This window comes from Macrotis lagotis, chromosome 1, assembly GCF_037893015.1.
Source record: "Macrotis lagotis isolate mMagLag1 chromosome 1, bilby.v1.9.chrom.fasta, whole genome shotgun sequence".
In the NCBI taxonomy this organism is placed as follows: Eukaryota; Metazoa; Chordata; class Mammalia; order Peramelemorphia; family Peramelidae; genus Macrotis; species Macrotis lagotis.
The window spans coordinates 351,925,537-351,943,590 of NC_133658.1; the positions used below are offsets into that span (position 1 = coordinate 351,925,537).

An 18,054-nucleotide genomic window follows, 5' to 3' on the forward strand; every position below is an offset into this window, starting at 1 on the left:
TCCAAAGTGAATCGGTTTTAAAAAGTTGAAGAAAGGAACAGATCAGAGGCATGAACTAGAAGTAGTTAAGTATTGAACATGGTAGGTATTTGATGTATGTTTCTTGGCAATACATTGAGAAAAGAATTTTGTAGATAGAATTTGAGAAAAAAGACAGAACAGCAGATGACACTTGAGTAAGGGAGTATAAACATGAATGTAATTGGATAAATTTACTGGATAATTAAAAAAGATCAGTGGTATCCCTAGTCAAATTTTACAGTGGTAAAAGTGGCATTCTAAGAAAAGCCAGGCAACCACTACTCAATGGCAACCTGTCTTTTTTCTAACTTTGCAAGGTTTTCTGGAATGGTTTGTTCAAGTTGTCTTGAATTACATGCAGGCAATTATCCCAACTTGGCAAGTAGGGTCTTGCAATAGGGTACATGCAAAATAAAGTATAGATGGAGCTATACTAATTTGAAAGACTGGACAGATTAGGGATGAAAATTTAGGTTATCTTGAGTTATGTAAAAGCTGCTCAGATAACCAAGGTCCACTGAAAAGAAGCACTTTTTTGAGGGGATTTTGGGAAAAAGGCAGAGTTAAGTCAGAAAATTCCAAGCTCCATAGATTTCCCCCACTAATAAGTAAAAAAAAAAACAAAAAAAAACAAAAAAACAGAGCAGCAAAAACAAACAGAAGTTGCAGCAGAACAGCATTCGTTCTGGGATAACTAGAAGATTCATTGTTTCTTCTAGGATAACCAGAGGGAAAGATCTGGGACCAAGGTTCTGCACGCTAAGTGAAATGCCAACACATCCAGATTAGATCCCTGAAACAGCAAAAGGAGAGCTCTAGGGACAGTCATATTGGGAAGTAGCTTCTGCCTCAGTCAATAGTAATTTTAATCCCCTGGACCTTATGGGGAAGTGTAAGTCCAAGCAGAAAAGACAGAGAACCTCTGTTGATAAGGGACACTAGGCCCAGATGTGAAGGTAAGAACCAATCTCCAAGCAAGAAGGAACCAACAAATACCAGGTGAGTGCAGAGACAGTGGCGTGGGGACACTATTAGTTGTGGACACTTGTAATAGAATTGAGTTCTCAAGCTTGATTCTAGGCAGAGGGGAGAAATGAAGGTTATAGCCATTGGAGGGTTCTCAGGCAGCAAGATCATTTCTAAGACAGTATGTGGAGAGATCCCACCTGTGGCTTGGAGAAGAGTGCAGACGTTGTGCTCTGGACAAAGCTCCTAAGGTTAAAGATACTTCCCCACACTGCAGGACTAGAGGTGAATATAAGAAAAAGCTGTTAATTTTTTTTAAATGAGCTGGTAAAAGAAAGAACTCAACCAAGTTACTATAGCAATAGAGAAGACCAAGGTTTGTCTTCAGAGAAAGATGCTGAAGTAAAAAAGCCTGTCCTACTAAAAAGACTAACATCAAATGGCTACCTGCTCAAAAAAGAAATCAAAGGAGAAAACAAAAAGAGACTTTAAAAATCAAATAAGAGTGATTGATGAAAAATTTGAAAAGAAAATAAGAACGATCCAAGAAAAAAAATTATGAAACCAACTGGAAAAGGAGATCCAGAAACTTAAGGAAGAAAATGACTGAAAATTAGAATTGGGCAAGAGGAAGTCAGTGAAATCATGAAACCAAGAATAATAAAACAAAATACAAAGATTGAAAAAAAACAGAAGAGAAAGTGAAACACTTCACAAGACAAAAAAGATTTGCAGAATAGATTGAGAAAATATAAGAATGATCAGACTAGGGGCGGAGCCAAGACAGCGACAAGAACAGATCTTGTTTTAGGCGCTCTCTCACAAAACTCATAAGCTGAGGGCTCTAACTAAATTTTCGAGAGACAGAACCCACAGAGGGACCCAATGAGGCGGTTCTCCTACTCAAGGTAACCTGGAAAAGAGCAGAAAGGCTCTGCTCACCGGGGTTGGAGGGGCAGCCCGACAGAGCGAAGGAATTTCAGCCTCCCGGATGCAGCCCCAGGGTGTTGGGAGCAAGCTCACAGCAGTGGGGAGTTTCCTGAGCTATGCCCCCAGGAAGCACTGGGCACAAATTGGGGTAACAGCAGGGGGACCTCTGCCAGAGGGAGCACGTGAAGCCCAGCCCTCAGGGCACACAGACAGCAGGGCCAGCTCAGCCAAGTTCCAGGAAACAGAAGCAGGTGGAGCAGGTAAGCAGGAGCAGGGCATGAGCCCATTGAACCTAGGGAGGGGAGTGAAGAGAGAGACTGCAGAGTTCTGCCCCTGGAACAGGACTCTGGGGCTCTGACCACATTCAGAACCTGATCACAGTCTAGGCTCCCCCCTCCACCTCAACCCTGTGGCAGAGGGGGGGCGCATATGGTCACTCACAGACCAGGAGGGAGGACAGAGCCTCACACACTGAGATCCTTGTAGGAGTGTCCCAAAAGCTCAGGAAGCACCCCAAAACCAGGCCCAGGCTGGGAAAATGAGCAAACAGAGAAACAACAGGAACACCATTGAGAAATATTTTGCATATGAGCCCAAGAAGGATCAAAACACTCAGTCTGAAGATGAGGAAGCACAAGCTCCTGCATCTAAAGACTCCAAGAAAAACAGAAATTGGGCTCAGGCTATGACAGAGCTCAAAAAAGACTTTGAAAATCAAATGAGGGAGTTAGAAGAAAAACTGGGAAAAGAAATGAGAGAGATGCAGGAAAAACATCAAAATGAAGTCAGCATTCTAGTCAAGGAAATCCAAAAAAAATGCTGAAGAAAATAGCATGCTAAAAACCAGCTTAGGTCAAATGGATAAAACAGTTCAAAAAGTTATTGAGGAGAAAGAATGCTTTAAAAAGCAAAATTGGCCAGATGGGAAAAGAGATAAGAAAGCTCTCTGAGGAAAACAAATCCTTCAGACAAAGAATAGAACTCAGGGAGATTGATGAATTTATTAGAAACCAGGAATCAATACTTCAAAACCAAAAGAATGAAAAATTAGAAGAAAATGTGAAACATCTCATTGAAAAAACAACTGATATGGAAAACAGACTTAGGAAAGATAATTTAAAAATTATTGGAATACTTGAAAGTCATGATCAGGAAAAGAGCCTTGACATCATTTTCAAAGAATTACTACAGGAAAATTGCCCTGATAGTCTAGAAGCAGAGGGCAAAATAGAAATGAAGAGAATCCACAGATCCCCATGAGAAAGAGATCCCCAAAAACCAACCCCTAAGAATATTATAGCCAAGTTCCAGAACACCCAAGTCAAAGAGAAAATATTACAAGCAGCCAGAAGGACACAGTTCAAATATTGTGGAGCTGCAATCAGGATCTCACTGGACTTAGCAGCAACTACACTGGAAGCTCATAAGGCTTGGAATATAATATACCGGAAGGCAAAAGAGCTTAGAATGCAGCCAAGAATCAACTACCCAACAAGGCTGAATGTCCTCTTCCAGGGAAAAAGATGGACTTTCAATGAACCAGGGGAATTTCAAATGTTCCTGTTGGAATGGCCAGAGCTGAACAGGTGGTTTGATCTTCAGATACAGGACTCAGGTGAAGCATAGAGATTGCAGAAGAGTGGGAAAATATGAGGGACTTAATGATGATGAACTGCATGTATTCCTGTATAGAAAAATGACACTGATAATACTCACATGAACATTCTCAGTTAATAGAGCAGGTAGAAGGAGATTTTATAGTTGAAGCACAGGAAAAAGCTGAATTTGAAGATAAAATATGGTATAAAAATGGAGTCAATAGAAAAAAGGGAAATGTAATGGGAGAAAGAAAAAGGAGAGGGGGAATAGGCCAAGATATTACATCTAATAAGATTTTTCTTTATTACAATGAGTTATTGCAATGATATGGAAACGCGGAAGGCAAGGGGGGATGAGCGAATCTTCGCTCCCATCAGAGATGGCTAGGAGAAGAAACAGCATATATACTCAATAGGGTATAGGCATCTGGAGTAAGAAGGGGGGACGGGGGGGGAGGGGGGATATGAGTGATGGAGGAGAGGATGGACCATTGTGGGGGGGGGGGAGTGGTCAGATATAACACATTTTCCTTTTTACTTCTTGCAAGGGGCTGGGATTGGAAGGCCTGTCCGGGACCATAGGGCCAGATGGATGTTGGGCCTAAGGGGTGGTATGGGGGCTCGGAGCCTCTTGGCCCCAGAGCCGGGGATCTGCCTGCTGCGCCACTCAGCTACCCTACAGCAGAGTCAGAGTGGAAGGAGAGAGAAAATATAGTACATGGTAGTGGAGAAATACGAAAGAAGGGAGTTGTGATCAGCAATGGCAATGGTGGAAAAATATGGAAGTAACTTTTGTGATGGACTTATCATAAAGAATGAGATCCACCCGCGACAGAGTTGTTGGTGTTGGAACAAAGACTCAAGCACATTTTTTATTATTATTATTTTGGGGGGAGTGCAGAACAAATGGTGCTGGGTGGCCTGCCTGGGGCCACATAGTAGGATGATCGTTGGGTGTCTGAGTCTGGATTTGGACCCGGGTGCTCCTGGCTCAAGGGCCAATGCTCTGTCTCCCACCCAGCCACCCCTACTATTATTACTATTTTATTTTATTTTGGGTCTTCCCCCCCTTTTTTTTGGTTTTTGAAGGGTAGTGGGGTTCATGTGGCTTGCATGTCACATGGCTGGGTGATTGTTGGGTGTACGGGGCCAGATGTGGGCTTGGGTGATCATGGTTCCAGGGCTGGTGCTCTGTCCACTGTGCCACCTAGCAATACCTACAATTATTACTATTATTATTTTTTTAATTTTAATTTTTTTTCTCTCCCCTTTACTTTATCACTCAAGCGAGTCTATGTTTATGGGGGAGGGGGTATTTCATTTACTCTTAAACAAGAATATTTTATTAATGTATAAAAAACATTATTTGTACAAAATGAGAATAAATATTAAATTAAAAAAAGAATAATCAGACTACCTGAAAGCTATGATAAAAAAGATATAATAATATAAGACATAATTAAAGAAAACTGTCTTGAAGTCTTAGAATAAGAGGAGATAGTAGTAACAGAAAAAATTCACTGATCACCACTTGAAAGGGATCCGAGGACGAAAAGAGGAATATCATAGTTTAAATTTCAAAACCCCCAGGTTGAGGAGAAAATATTAAGAGTAATAGAAAAAAAATCAAATATGTCAGAACCAAAATTAGAATAAGAACTTGATCTAGGAGCAGCTACTTTTTAATGAACTGCAGATCTTGGAACAAAACATATTCAAGATCAGGGGTGAGGGGAGAGGCTAGAGGCATTCCCAATAAGATCAGGGGTGAAACAAGAGTGCCCATTATCACCACTACTATTCAATATTGTATTAGAAACGTTAGCTTCAGCAATCAGAGAAGAAAAAGAAATTGAAGGAATTAGAATTGGGAAGGAAGAGACAAAACGCTCACTCTTTTGCAGATGACATGATGGTCTACCTAGAGAATACCAAGAAATCATCCAAAAAACTACTGGAAACAATTAGAAATTTTAGCAAAGTTGCAGTTTATAAAATAAACCCTCCTAAATCCTCAACTTTTCTATATATGTCTAGCAAGATACAGCAGGAAGAGCTAGAAAGAGAAATCCCATTCAAAGTAACCTCAGACAATATAAAATACTTGGGAGTCTATTTGCCAAGACAGACTCAGAATCTTTTTGAAAACAATTATAAAACACTTCTCACACAAATTAAATCAGATTTAAATAACTGGGCAAATATCAACTGCTCATAGATAGGTAGAGCTAATGTAATAAAAATGACAATTCTACCAAAACTAAACTACCTGTTTAGTGCCCTACCAATCAAAATTCCAAAAAATTACTTTAATGAGTTAGAAAAAATTGTAAGTAAATTCATATGGAGAAATAAAAAGTCAAGAATTTCCAGGATACTAATGAAAAAAAGTGCAAAAGAAGATGGCTTAGCCCTACCTGATCGAAAATTATATTATAAAGCATCAGTCATCAAAACTGTTTGGTAATGGCTAAGAAATAGAATGATGGACCAGTGGAACAGACTAGGTGTAAAAGCAGGAGATAATTATAGTAAGCTGTTGTTTGATAAACCCGAAGAATCCAGCTATTGGGATAAAAACTCCCTCTTTGATAAAAACTGCTGGGAAAATTGGAAGTTAGTATGGAAGAAACTTAGATTAGACCAACACCTAACACCCTTTACCAAGATAAGATCCAAATGGTTACAGGACTTAGACATAAAAAACAATACTATAAGCAAATCAGAAGATCAAGGACTAGTTTACCTGTCAGATCTATGGAAAGGGGAGCAGTTTATGACTAAGGAAGAGTTGGAGAACATCACCAAAAACCAATTAGATGATTTCAATTACATTAAATTAAAAAGCTTTTGCAAAGATAAAACCACTGTAACCAAGATTAAAAGAAATGTAGCAAATTGGGAAACAATCTTTACAACTAATGATTCTGACAAAGGACTCATTTCTAAAATATACAGAGAACTGAGTCATATTTTTAAAACAAAAAGCCATTCCCCAATTGACAAATGGTCAAAGGATATGCAAAGGCAATTTACAGATGAGGAGATCAAATCAATCCATAGTCATATGAAAAAAATGCTCTAAATCATTAATTATTAGAGAAATGCAAATTAAAGCTTCTCTGAGGTACCACCTCACACTTCTCAGATTGGCCAATATGACCAGAAAGGATAACGATCATTGTTGGAAGGGTTGTGGGAAATCTGGGACACTATTACACTGTTGGTGGAGCTGTGAACTCATCCAACCCTTCTGGAGAGCTATTTGGAATTACACCTAAAGGGCAACAAAAATGAGCATACCCTTTGATCCAGCAATACCACTACTGGGTCTATATCCTGAAGAGATGATGAAAAAGGGTAAAAACATCACTTGTACAAAAATATTTATAGCAGTCCTGTTTGTGGTGGCAAAGATTTGGAAATCAAGTAAATATCCTTCAATTGGAATGGCTTAGCAAACTGTGGTATATGTATGTCATGGAACACTATTGTTCTATTAGAAACCAGGAGGGATGGGATTTCAGGGAAGCCTGGAGGGATTTGCATGAACTGATGCTGAGTGAGATGAGCAGAACCAGAAAAACACTGTATATTCTAACAGCAACATGGGAGTGATGATCATTCCATCAGAGCAACAATTGGGAACAATTTTGGGCTGTCTGCAAAGGAGAGTGCCATGTGTATCCAGATAAGGAGATTTGGAGTTTGAACAAAGTTCAAGGACTATTCCCTTTAATTTAGGAAAAAACAGATATCTTATTGTCCGATCTTGTTATCTCTTAAAAAAAATAAAATAGATAAACCATTGAAAAAAAAAAAGCAAAGGAACTGGAGTTGCAGCCAAAAATATCATACTCCGTAGAGTTAAACATAGCCCTGAGTGAAAAAAAATGGAGATTCAACAAACTGCCAGACTTTCAGGATTTTGTTGCAAAAAGACCTGAACTTAATAAAAAATATGACATACAAGAACCAAGAGAAATATAAAATAAACATCAAAAACTACTTTCAAGGGACTCAATAAGGACAAATTATTTATTATGCATATATGAAAATGTAAACCACAGGTCCAAGATTGTTATTAGTAATTGGGTAATTAAGAAGGAAAGATGGGGGTAGAGTTGAATAGGATGAGATTCTTAAAAGTAAAATGACCTAGGAAGAGATTTTTTCAAAAAGTTACCATCTTATATAAATAGAAGTATAATTGATAGAGGAATTAGATAAGGAAGGAGAGCCGAAAGTTCTAGAAATCTATTCTCATCAGGAATGAGTCAAATTACAGAAGGGACATGTATAAATATATATATTTATACATATATATATATACACACATATATTTATACATACACACACAGACACGTATATATCTTTTAAATTCCGAAAGAAATGAGGAGGGGATAGGGAGGGTCATGAGTAAAAGGGTAAAGGAAGAGGATAAGAGGGTATATAGAAGAGTGTGTAGGGGGTATAAAAAAGTGTATAGATCAATGGGGAGGGATTCTTTGAAGCACAATTAAGGAAAAGGAAAGTAAGGTAGCAAGTAGAAATAGAGGAGTAAGGAGGGTTTTTGCTTTCAGGAAATGTTATAAAAACGAGACATACACACAAACCAAATATGTATCTATGAATATACATCTGTAAATATTTTATCTTTACATCTATGTGTATGTATGCAGGTGTGTGTACATGTAAACACACATAAATATAGGATTTTACATGCATATGTGAGAATGTATATATATGTCTATATATATGTCTATATATATACTCAATTATAGGGAGAGGGGAGAGGAAAATAATAAAGTAAACAGTGCACAACAGAGAACAGAAGAAAATCTATAAGGAGAGAAAGAAAAGATGGTCAATCACAAGATTTACTATGTATCATATAGGCTTTCTTGAAATTGAAATTTATTGCTTTATATTATAAACTCTTTCATATTTTGCAGTACACATGACAATTTTTTATTTTACAAATAAAAAATAAAATGAATTGGTAATTAAAAAAAAGTCATGATATGTGCCACAATTTAGGCATAGCTACTAATAAAATTCTATGACAAGTTAGAAAAGTTCATTAACTACCTAACAGCCAACATACCTTTATAAGTTGTTCTTAGTCTAGCATTGCAGACACTTCGTAAAGATCCATTTGAAGTCCTTTTAGGAAGAGAGCTGGACTAGGAATTTAAAGTCTTACAGTCAAAAGTGCATTTCTATGGCTTGGCAAACAGTCAGCAGTCCTGGAACTCTAATAGTATTGCTCCCACTTACTGAGTGTGTTCTGGCTGAAAGGAGAAAAAGAACAAATATACAAATAGGTAAACATGAAATAAGCAAAGAATTTTCTAAGCACACCATTAAAGTGCTAAAAAATCACCAGGTTGCTATATAGTGTGCCAAAGGCACTATCTTAATTTGCAATGTCTCTAATATGCAGTCTGTTTTTCTTGAGAGTTAAGTCAATACCATAAGAGTCACCAAAGAACTAGTCAAGGAAACCATCAGGTTGCTTAAAGACCTATGTCCCCGGGTGTTTCTTTAATGGCAGTTGATAGAGCACATGTTATTAAACTATGTAGGCATACAGTCTTTCATTTTTTTTTTTAAGAAAAAGAGGTTCTGGGGGAGCCAAGATGGCATGTGAAGGCAGCATTCCCTGACAATTCTGACCCCCCCCAACCCCCCAAAACAAAGGATGGCTCTAGCCAAAATTTATTGGGGGCAGAACCCACAAAAAAGAATGAGTGATACATTTTCCCAGTCCAAGATAACTTAGAAATTCTGCAGGAAAGGTGTGCTTCACCAGGACCGGGGGTTGGTAAAAAAGCCTCAGAGCAGCCCAGCCCAGCGCAGGGCAGCCCAGAGATCACCTGAAGGGGTGGTGAGAGAACTTTGCTGCACCTGGGTGAGTGTGGAGTGAGGAGCACGGCCACAGAACCCGCAGCGAGAATTGGGAGAAAGCAGCCTGTAACCCCAGAGACAGTAAGGGAAGTCTGCAGAGATTTCTCTGCTCTCCCTGGTGTAGGACTAGGCTGTTTGCCTACACTCAGACCCAGGTTACAGTTTGGGCTTCCATACTATGATAGCTGGATTCCACCTTATAGCCCCAGGGCAGAGGACAGTGCTGTGGTCATCCATGCATCAAAGCACAGGCAGGAGAGCATAAGACCTTGGAGGAATAAAGGTCCCAGTGGGGTTCCCCTAGCAAAAAACAACCCCAAAGCCTTGGAAGTGCTATAAATTAGTCTTGGGCTGAGGAAATGAGTAAACAACATAAAAAGGAGGATCTGACCATAGAGAATTACTTCAGTCCTATGGAAGGTCAAAACACATACTCAGATGATGACAAAATCGAAGCTTCTGTGTCCAAAACCTCCAAGAGAAATAGAAAATGGGCTCAGACTATGGATGAGCTCAAAAAAGACTTTGAAAAGCAATTAAGGGAAGTGGAGGAAAAACTGGAAGGAGAAATAAGAGCGATGCAGAAAAATCATGAAAATCAAATCAAAAGCTTGGTGAAAGAAATACAAAAGAAATACTGAAGAAAATAATATGTTAAAAACCAGTTTAGGTCTAATGGAAAAAGCAAAACAAAAGGCAAATGAGGAGGAAGAATGCCTTAAAAAGCAGAATTGGTCACCTGGAAAGCAGATAAAAAAGGCTCTCTGAAGAAAATAACTCCTTCAAATGCAAAATGGAACTAAAGGAAGCTGATGATTTTGCAAGAAAGCAGGAAGAAATAAAATTCTTCCAAAAAAGCCAAAAATTAGAAGAAAATGTGAAATATCTCACTGGAAAAACAACTGACCTTGAAAACAGATCCAGAAGAAATAATTTGAAAATTACTGCACTATTGGAAAGCTATGGCCAGGAGAAGAGCCTAGACTTCATTTTTTTTAAAGAAATAATACAGCAAAACTGCCCTGAGATCCGAGAAGCTGAGGGTAAAATAGAAATCAAGAGAATTCACTGGTCACCCCCAAATCCCAAAAGAAAAACTTCCAGGAATATTATAGCCAAATTCCAAAACTCCCAAATCAAAAAGAAAATTCTAAAAGCTGCCAGAAACAGACAATACAACTAACGAGGCTCCATAGTCAGGATTACACAGGATCTGGTAGCATCTACATTAAGGGCTTATAGGGATTGGAATATGATATTCCGAAAGGCAAAAGATCTTGGTTTACAACTGAGAATCAACTACCCAGCAAAACTGAACATCCTCTTTCAGGGGGAAAAGATGGATTTTCAATGAAACAGGGGACTTTCTAACTTTCCTAAAGAGATGACCGGAGCTGAACAGAAATTTTGATCTCCAAGTACAGGATTCTGGTGAATCATAGAGGGAATGGAAGAGAGGAACTAACTATGAGGAACTTGATGATGTTGAACTGTTTGTATTCCTGCACAGGAAGAAGACAATGATAACTCATATTAACTTTCTCATTTATAAGAGCTGTTAGAAGGAGTATATATAGACAAGACATAGGAAGGAGCAGAACATAATGGTATGATGTGGTAAAGGGATGGAGTCAATGGGCAATGGGGGAAAGTACTGGGAGGAAGGAAAAAGAGATGAAGAAGAAGCTGAGAGATTTCACATAAGAGTAAAAAAAAAGCTTTTTCAATGGAGGGGAGGGGGGGGAAGGCAAGGGGGGATGAGTGAGCCTTCATTTTCATCAGAAATGGCTCAGGGAGGAAATGACAAACACTTAATAGGGTGAGGAAATCTGTCTTGCCCTGGAGAAGGATGGGAGGAAAGGGACAGGATGATGGGGAATGGGGGGAAGGAAAGGGGCAATAGGTGATAGAAAAGAACGATCGAGGGAGAGGGTATTCAGATACAACATACTTTTGGACAGGGCCAAGATGAAAGGAGAGAGAGAATAGAATAAATGAGAGTGGGGAGAAATAGGGTGGAGGTACAGCTAGTGATAGCAACTGTGGGGAAAATATAGAAGCAACTTCTCTGGTGGACTTATGATAGGGAAAGCAACTCACCCCAGAGACAGAGCCATTGAAAACACAGACTAAAGTACATTCTCTCTCTCTCTCTCTCTCTCTCTCTCTCTCTCCTTGAGGTTTCCCATCTTCTTGGGGAGGGGGTTATGTTTATTCTTATATTTTCTCTTATAACATTCAATTTACATCAATGTATGGCATGGAAACAATGTAGACTGTCAGACAGCCTTCAGAGGGGGAGGGAAGGGAGGAGGGGGAAAATTGTAGAATTCAGAGCCTTGCAAAAAATGATGAGTACATATTACTATTGTATATAATTGGAAAACAAATAAAATGTTTAAAAAAGAGGTTCTCTATGAGATAAGATGTGAATGAATGCATTCCCTCAAAGACTTCTAGCGATAGGTATAGTTTTTAAATATGGCCTTGAAACTAAATGTGTTTACAACAGGATGTATATCAGTCAAAATTTTGCAAAATAGTCAAATGTCAATATGGTGAAAAATGAGGTAGTTCTGTGTTTAGAATAGACTGCTGAATAGACAAGTTGAGCCTGGGATATCCTGCTTGAGACTATTTTCTATGAATGAAAATAACCCTTCTAGATAGAACACCAAGATGTCAAAAAGTCAAAGGGTAGTCCCTTGTTGGTAATCTCCCCAGGTAATCCCTGGTTTGAAGGGGGGGAAAGTATAAATACTGGACTAAGTGGAAGAGGACAAGACTTCTATTTAAGAAAAGAAGAGTTATGAATATTAAACTGGGAAGCCTTAGGATAATGAATAAGGGTTCTGTGGATATGCTAGACCAAAGTGGGACAATTTTTGTAGGTGGCAAGGCCAAATATTAATAGATCTTTCTTCCTGTCAACAGATGAGACCTTCAGCTGCCTAGGAATATTTTGATCTTGGTCTCCATGAAATTAGCTACAAGTCACAAACTGATGGATTTTGACAACTGGGAGAAAATTTCATCGACTTCTATCTGAACAAGGATCACATCTAAAATATGCCCAAGAAGCAGTCACTTAACTTAAATTTCCTAAGTCTTCTCATCTCCTACATCAAATCCCTTCTTTCCAGAATCTCACCAAAACTACTGCAACAGCTTCTCATTAAGTCTCTTGCAATCCTGCTTCTCCAAATAATTCATCCATTACACAAATACAAAATTCATAATTCTAAAACAATGATCTGACCATGTGACTTCTCTAATAAAAAATCTTCAAAAGTTCTTTATTGCTTCAGGATAAAAATATAAAATTTAAAGTTCTCCATAATAATGTTTCCACCCAAGTTTTCGATCTTTTCCCTCTTCATACACTCTCCATTCCATTTAAACTGACCTACTAGTTTTTCCCCATAAATATTTCTGATCTCTATTCATTTGTAGAGGTGGTGACCCTATATCTGGAGTGAACTCCTTTTTCACTTTTGCTTCCTTAAAATCCCTAGCTTCCTTACAAGCACAACTGAATGTCATCTCTTAGAAGTCATTCCGATTTGATTCACCAAACTGTTACTCCTTTCTCCCTTTTGAAATTACTTTGTGTATACTTTATATTTACTCATCTAAGTGTGTGTGTTCTATTTCACCTGAAGAATGTAAGTTCCTTAAAGGCAGATATTAGTCCATTTTTGTCTTTGAAACCCCAGTATCTATGCCTTACAAAGTAGGAACTTAATATTTGTTGTATTAAAGTGAGGTGAGAGGGAACCAATACCTTCCCCCAAGGCAAAGACTATTCTACTTGTGGATGACTTTCATACAAAAGTTTCCCAATAATGTAATCTTGAAGGGATATTTTTGTACCTTACATCTAACTGCCTTCTATGACCAAAGGGAACAAATTCAATTCCCCTTCTTTTTTTTTTTAAACAGTTTTAGTTTTGAATTCCAAATTTGATTCCTCCCTCTCTCCTTCCCCTCTCCCATCCTAGAGATGCTAAGCAATCAGATATATATATATATATATATATATATATATATATAGCTTATACATATGCAATTATGTAAAACATTTTCCAAATCAGTCATTTTGTGCAAGAATATGCCAATAAAAGAATAAAAAACAAAAGAAAGTGGAAAGTAGCATATTTCAGTCTATATTGAAACAATATCAGATCTTTATCTGGAGGTGGACAGAATATGCTTCATCATTAGTCCTTTGGTATTATCGTCTCGGATCATTGCATCCAAGAATAGCTAAGTCATTCACAGTCTACATTGAACAATATTATTGTAACATTGTACAATATTCTTCCAGTTCCGTGCACTTGATTATGCATCAGTTCAAGCAAGTTTTTTTAGGTTCTCTGAAAAATTATCCTTCACTTCTTACAGTACAATATCCCATTAAAAACATCTATCACAACCTGTTTAGCCACCCCCGCCTCCCCCAGTTGATGAACATTCCTTTGATTTCAAATTCTTAGACACCACACAAAGAACTGCTCTAAATATTTTTGTACAACTAAGTCCTTTTTCCTTTTTTTTTTAAAGGTTTTTGCAAGTCAAATGGGGTTAAGTGGCTTGCCCAAAGCCACACAGGTAATTATTAAGTGTGTGAGGCTGGATTTGAACTCAGGGACTCCTGACTCCGGGGCCGGTGCTCTATCCACTAACCACCTAGCGCCCCACCCCTTTTCCTTTTTTTTTTGAAATGTCTTTGGGCTACATACCTAGTATTGTGGAATTGTAGTGGTATTGCTGGATCAGAGAGTATGCACAGTTTTATAGACCTTTGGGTATATTGCAAATTACTCTCCAGAATGGCTAGATCAGTACACATGTCCAAAAACAGTGCATTAATGTCCTAATTTTCCCATAACCCCTCCAACATCCAACATATCCTTTTCTGTCATATTAGAAAATCTGATAGATGTGAGTTACCTCAAAGTTGCTTTAATTTTAATTTCTCCAATCTTATGATTATAAGACAGCTTTGATTTCTTTGACTAAAAATTGCCTATTTATATTTTTTGAAGGAATACATTTTTATAAATTTGACGCAGTTCTCTATATAGAGAAATGAGGCCTTTATAAGAGACATGTAGAAAACCCCCCCCCAAGTTTTCAGCTTTCCTTATAATTTTAGTTGCATTGATTTTATTTGTGCAAAAACTTTTTAATTATATATAATCAAAATTATCTATTTTACATTTTGTAACGCTCTCTATATCTTCTTTGCTCCTAAATCCTTTCCTTATCGATAAATCTGATAAATTATTCCATGCTTTCTTAATTTGTTTATATTATCACCCTTTATCATGTACCTATTGTGATCTTATCTTGGTATACAGTGTGAAATGTTGGCCTATTCCTAGTTTCTGTTATACTACTTTTCAGTTCTCCCAGAAGATTTTGTCAAGTAATGATTAGTTTTTAATTCCAAAAGCTTGGATCTATAGGTTTATCATATACTAGCTCACTACTGGCATTTACTATAATGTATTATGTACCTAATCAATTCCACTGAATCAACCATTCTATTTCTTAGCTAGTACGAGATTATTTTGATTATTACCACTTTAAGATATAGTTTGAGATCTGGTATGGTTAGACTACCTTCCTTAGCATTTTTTTTTCAATTTTCTTGATATTCTCGATCTTTTATTCTTCCAGATGAATTCTGTTATTATTTTTTCTAGTTCTATAAAATAATTTTTGAGAATTCAATTGGTATGAATAAAGAAATTAATTTAGGTAGACTTGCCATTTTTATTACATTGGCTCAGTCTAAACATGAGCAATTAATATTTTTCCAATTCTTTAGATCTGACTTTATTTGTATAAAAGTGTTTCATAGTATGTTGAAAGAGTTTCTAGGTTTGTCTTGATAAGTAGACTCCTAAGAATTTCATGTCTATAGTTATCTTAAATGGAATTTCTTGTTCTATCTCTTTTGCTGAATTTTGCTGATAGTAAATAGAAATGCTGATGATTTGTGAGTTTATTTTGTATCCTGCAACTTTGCTAAAATTGTTAATAATTTCAAGGAATTTTTTAGTTGATTCTCTCAGATTTTCTAAGTATAACATCACATTAATCTGCAAAGAGTGATAGTTTCCTCATTGTCGAGCTCCTTTAATTTTTTCTTCTCTTATTGCTAAAACTAACATTTGTAGTAGAATATTAAATAATAAAGTCTAATTTCTTTTCTGCATGATGTTGCTTATAAACAGCAATCATGTTTCTACTAAATTTTATCTTGTGCAGGGGAAAAAATCATTTTTTTTCTTCAAGAGGATCGCCTACTACCAGATCTGGAGAGCCCTCACTATCCTTCTCTTCCTTCTCTGGATAGACTTCATCTTATCATTGTCTTCCCTAAAATGTGGTACCTCAAACAAACCACAATATTCCAGATGTGGTCTGAGCTAATCTTGGAAAATGTACATCTCTTAATATAGCTAAAGATCATAATTTTTTTGACTGCCATATGTTACTGTTGAGTAACAGTGAGCTTGCAGTTTACTAGAACTTCTTTTTTCAGAACTATCTTGCCATACCTTCCAGTATCAATTTGTAAAGTTAATTTTAAAAATTCAAAAATAGGAACTGATATTAATTCCTATTACATTTAATCTCATTAGATTGGTCAAAAGTTCTAAGCTGTCCAGATCTTTTGGGAGCCTATGACTGTTGGTCAATGTATTAATTAATAATCCCTCTGAACTTTATGTCAGCTGTATTTGAAAAGCATTTCATGTATTCCTTTTTTAAAATCATTGATAAAAATTGCTGGGGAAAAAAAGTCCAATAACAGATAAAAGAAACCCTGAAGTTCTTGAAGGACGCTTTCCTTTCAAGCTGTAGTTGATCAATTAACAACTTTTTTGTATTCAGTTATTTAGCCAAATCCATTTATTTATACTATCATCATCAAGAGGAACTTTGTAAAATGCTTTGCTGAAATCTAGTAAACTACACCTGAAACATTTGTTAGCTTAGTATAACCTACACTTGATGAAACCATGTTGACTCTTAATATGATCACCGCTTCCCTTGATAAATCACTATTATTTAATTATTATAATTAATATAATAATTATAATTAATTAATCACTCTAATTATTTTAAAATAATTTCTTTTTAATATGAATTTAGCAAACATCAACAAACATGAGCATTTCCATATACAAAGAATATAGAAAGAAAACTATTTCATTTATAATAATTTTATACTATGCATTAAATTAAATACTATAAATACTGTTCCGCCATAATGTAGTAAATAGTACAGAACTATGGTGGAATACCAACTCTGTATTGTTTGTCTGTGTTCCCCCTTTAGACCTTCTATTTGTTCTTATTTGGGTATTTAAAAATATTTCATTGATGTTCTTTCCTGTTTTTCCTTTTCCCATATTTTTTTGTCATGATTTTTTTAGCCATCCTCCATTATCTTCTGTTTATATGTCTTTTAATTATAAGTTGACCAAAGAATTTAAATCTGCACTGGGCATTTAAATCTGCAATAGATACAGGAATATCTTAGATAGTGCCTGATCTCTTTTGTCATTGTATTAGTTTTCCTTTGTGTCTTTGGAATTTCATACTGTAGAGCTTCCCATTCCCTTTAAGGTGACTAGCCTTTATGTCCATAGAGCAAGCCAGGCTAAAGAATTCTACTTCTCTGAAAAATTTTAAATAGTTTACAAAAACAATCACTCAGCATTTATTAAGTGTTCGGTATGTGCTAATCACTGGAAATGAAATAATGGTAAAAACAACAACTCTGCCCTCAAGGAGCTCATATGCTAAAGAGACAGCCAATAAGCAATCCACTCTGACATATAATAAACACACATATGTAGAAATAGTAATATATCAATGATATATTTTTGCATATACGTATTACGTTTCTATTTTTGTGTAGACAGATATTATAACCATAATATACTATGCATTTATTGTCTGATTTTCCCTCCTAGGAATAAATTGTTTAAGTTATTTATTACCCTATGCTTTATGCCTTTCATGGGATCATGAAAGATACAGAACTGGAAAAGACCACTTTGGATTACTAATAATCCAAACTGTATGGTCCTTATAATGGACCATTAGGGATTTTCTTTAAAGCCAAACTTATCATTTTCCAGATTAAAAACAACAAAAAACCCCAGAGGTCTAGAAAAGTTAAATAATCTGCCAAAGTTTATGCAGGTACAGAGCTTTTAAGAACCAGGTTTGGAAACAAGGTCCTCTGACTCCGAATTCAGTATTGTTTGTATTTTACCATGCAGCTGTCAATGATTTGATAAATTTTACTGATGGCTCTTTTCTTGGATATTGTCATTTGTGATAACGATGAGATCAAGTCAGTCATAAAAGTCAGGATTTCAACGAGTCTGTTCCAACTCTGCTCCTTTTATTATGGTCAAGTTAAGAAATATATGGAATTGCTAAAAACCAGGAGATTCATAAGAATATTGCATAGTCTGATTGCTCTGAGACCAGAGGTCCCTGATGAGATGAGGACACATCTTTGGCTCCTAGATAGCATCGAGATATTCCTTATTATTTGCTTCAGATTGTCAGTTGAGGGTTAAAAAAGTAAATTTTT

General features: G+C 36.6%; 1 protein-coding gene across 8 annotated transcripts in view; it reads right to left on the reverse strand.

Annotated features, from left to right (window-relative positions):
• ZHX3 (zinc fingers and homeoboxes 3) overlaps positions 1-18,054 on the reverse strand; it is a 185,865-nt gene that overhangs the window by 146,526 nt on the left and 21,285 nt on the right. For all 8 annotated transcript variants that reach the window (XM_074211986.1, XM_074211978.1, XM_074211979.1 and 5 more), the window contains exon 2: positions 8,623-8,809. The gene's annotated coding sequence lies outside the window, so the exon portion shown is untranslated. The remainder of the gene's footprint in view (positions 1-8,622; positions 8,810-18,054) is intronic.